At 40.9% G+C, this 3,516-nt stretch overlaps 1 non-coding gene across 1 annotated transcript; it reads right to left on the bottom strand.

The window, feature by feature from the left end:
- Nucleotides 1-272: 272 nt before the first annotated feature.
- LOC119930154 lies at nt 273-410 on the bottom strand. Its single transcript, XR_005451644.1, has one exon. It is a non-coding gene; the product is annotated as a small nucleolar RNA SNORA7 (small nucleolar RNA).
- Nucleotides 411-3,516: the final 3,106 nt, after the last annotated feature.

Below are 3,516 nucleotides of genomic sequence, written 5' to 3'. Positions count from 1 at the left end.
AACCAGGGTTAGAACTCAGGACCTCTGACTCCCAGATTCATGCTCTAGATCTTATTCGGCACTAGGGCAGGAGAATGGGAGTCATTTCTGACCCACAGTACGGACACATCTCCCCCAGAAGGTTCCACCTCCATCTGCAATCGTTCTAGTAATGTATCCATTGAGTTTTCTTGGTAAAAATATGGAAATGGTTAACTATTGCCTTTTTCCACACAGTAAACTTGAGTCTCCGCTCTCGACTCTCTCCCATGCTGCTGCACAGGTGAGTTTTGACTTGTAGCAGATTGCCTTCCACTCGCTAGCCACTGTCCAAGCTAAGAATGGAATGGGTATGCCTCTGCTTGACTCTCCCTCCCAAAGCTGAGACTGGTAGGATATTGGAAACTCACCAGGTGCAATCCTGAGAGGGGGAAGGATAATCTACATAAGGCTTAATGATCAGGAGGTTCTCAGAATTCCTACTTGGGCTAAAGAGTCACAGAGCACCAACTGAATTAGGAAGAGAATATAAAAACAGAAGCAGTGGTATTATTAGGTTAGGTGGTGCACCCAGCCCAGTGTTCTGTCTCCCACAGTGACAACAGGATGCTTGGAGGTACCATGTGATTGCTGCCTTCCCTGACAGTGATCTTCATTTTTTAGGGCCACAATGCCAAACAAACCTGACTTTTCCCCAAGTTTCTCTCCAATCACCTATTACGGACGACTTTTCCATATTTTTATCCAAACCCCTTTAGAACCTACTGATAGTTTTTGCCGGCACAACTTTCAATGGTAATGAATTCCATATGTGTACCTCCCACTGTGTGAAGAAGGGCTTCCTTTTGTTTGTTTTGAAACAACTGCCATTACAAGCTTCAATGGGTGTCCCCTCATTCTGCTGTTTAGGAATTTGGTATACAGTAACTCCATCTTTGCCCTTTCTACACCCTTCCTGAGTTAATATACGTTAATCATGTCCTCCCTTAGCTGCTTCTTCCCAGACTAAAGGATCTTAACTCTTTCAGTCTAGCCTCCTAAGGAAGCTTCTCCACTCCCCTGGTCACCTTGGTTACTTTTCCCTGTACTTCCACCAACTTTCTCACAACTCTCCTAAGATGCAATGACCTATCAATCGACCAATGGTATTTACTGAGCACTTGCTGTGTGCTAAGCATAGTTCTAAGTTGAGCTGCACCCTGAATTTCCTTACTCTTACACTTTTTTATTATTACTACTACTATCAATCAATCAATCAATGGTATTGAGTGCTTACTGTGTGCAGAACACTATACTAAGCACTTCATTCATTCATTCATTCAATCAATTGTATTTATTGAGCACTTACTGTGTGCAGAACACTGTACTAAGCACTTGGGAAGTACAAGTCGGCAACATATAGAGACAGTCCCTACCCAACAAAGGGCTCACAGTCTAGAAGGGGGAGACAGACAACAAAACAAAACATGTAGACAGGTGTGTACTATTCATTCAATCATATTTATTGAGCGCTTACTGTGTGCAGAGCACTGTACTAAGCACTAAGTACTAAGAACTGTACTACTAAAGTCCCAAGGTATACAGTACACGTAACTTGTGTAAAATAAAACATTGTCGATACATATCTAGCGACCTTATTATGTTAAAGAAATAAACCAGTGAAAGTTCTGAATCCCTGAAGCACATGATCTGTATAACTTCAGGACCAAGGAAGGTAATACATTTTAAGATAAAAACAATTGCTCTGGTTTACAAAAAATAAAGGTAGAAGCAGAATCCCACAGGGAAACCATCTCAATAAAAGGTTACTAAGACATCATTAACTTGGCCCTACTATTGTGCTTTACACCATCTTCAATATCATCCAGTATTGGAAAGACTCAAATTACAGAGTACACATCTGACTTTTCTCCAACTCGTGACAGCGCATTTCCCCCAAGAGGTTTTGGGTTGTGTTCCTCCTCAACCATTGTCCTTGTAGAGAATTCCAGTCCCCACCTCCAAAACTCGTCCATTGCATGAGGCAATTCTTGGAGAAGAATGTCTCAGATGGTGGAGAGGAAAGAAAATAAAAAGGTCCGTTTGGCCTCTCTTCCAAGTGCCTCTGCTCTGCTGGGGAAAAGGGACCTTAAAATCTACTTTATTGATCAGACATGCAGGATAATATGAAAAAATGTCATAAACCCTGCTGGTATATTGCAAAATACCTTGTAGAAGAGTTTCAGAAAAATCTCAAGCACTAAGCAAGATGACAGCTCCAACAGAAACAGAAATCGCAGATCTGTTTGAAAGGCATGAAAGCTTTTAAAAAATCAATTTGATATTTGACACTGAGCCAATGGATTTGCCTCAAAAGCAAGGTAACGTTCTTCCTGAAGTATTTTTTAAGAGGGAGTTAAAATTCCACCCACACCACTTTGCACTGATCTGAAGCCAATGAAGCATTTCTTACTGGGACATAACATAACACAACCCAACAGAGGGGCAAGTAAGTAGAAGTTAGCAAAACTGGGCCTGGAAAGCCTGAATCAGCATCCATTCACCGTAGCCCAAATTCAATGTAGGCTTTGTTCCAAAGTAGGTCAAAATATGATCACAGTCAAGATCAAGATTCAAGTCCCCACCCTCATTTTTAATAGAAGCAGGAGGAACTCAGGTCCATAAGACTGCACAGGTTACACGGTGCAAGGTTTTTAAAGTTTAAAATGAACAGATATTCCAGGACTTCGAGAGGGCTTTGGTGAATTTTAGTAGAGCCTTCAATGTGAACACTGTTATATAAATATTACAGAATGTTACTGCTTTTCCAGTGAAGAAAATCACCTCCATCATACAGGAGCACTTGGTCATCACATGAAACCCTTGGACTAGGTCCCATTTTAAACACCTCAAGGGAACAAAGACAAAAGCAAGCCTGTGACTGGTATCCTCTGGATTCTTTGAAGCCAGAAGAATCACAGGTAAAAAGAGAAGGACTATGGAAGGTGAGTGAAACAGAGTAAATTTACAGCAAATGCTGACACTTCTTTTGGATGGAAAGAAAATTTAATCTTAGCACATTCTAACAGAAAATAAACACATTACGTAGTGTCAATCGATTAATCAAATTTATTGAGCTCTTACTGTGCACAGAGCACTGTCCTAAGTGCTTGGGAGAGTACAGTATAACAGAGTTGGTAGACACAATCCCTGCCCACAACTAGTCCTTTTCAACAAAGTCCTTTAAGCAAAAGAGAAGTGAGAAGGGAAGAGATAAGAACTGGCCGAGAAGAGAAGGAAAGGTATGAATTGTCTCTTTAAGAAATGACATTGGTGAAACTCCTTCAAAAGGCAAAGTGGCATCTGATTCCCAAACTCCAAACCCTGTTGGGGAAAGTATTTTTAGGCTATAATAATGGAAAGATAGAGAAATGCCAATGAGTCATACATTCCCGATGACAGATGATTTAAAACAAAACCTTGGCCTACTTCATTGCATCATGCTCTTTTAACTGACAACTTCCAGCGGTGACTTTCACATTACATACTTTGTGATGA

The sequence above is a fragment of the Tachyglossus aculeatus genome, chromosome 6 (assembly GCF_015852505.1).
Source record: "Tachyglossus aculeatus isolate mTacAcu1 chromosome 6, mTacAcu1.pri, whole genome shotgun sequence".
Taxonomy (NCBI): Eukaryota; Metazoa; Chordata; class Mammalia; order Monotremata; family Tachyglossidae; genus Tachyglossus; species Tachyglossus aculeatus.
Note: the sequence above shows the minus strand (reverse complement) of the source record. Positions and strands in the feature narration are given on the sequence as shown.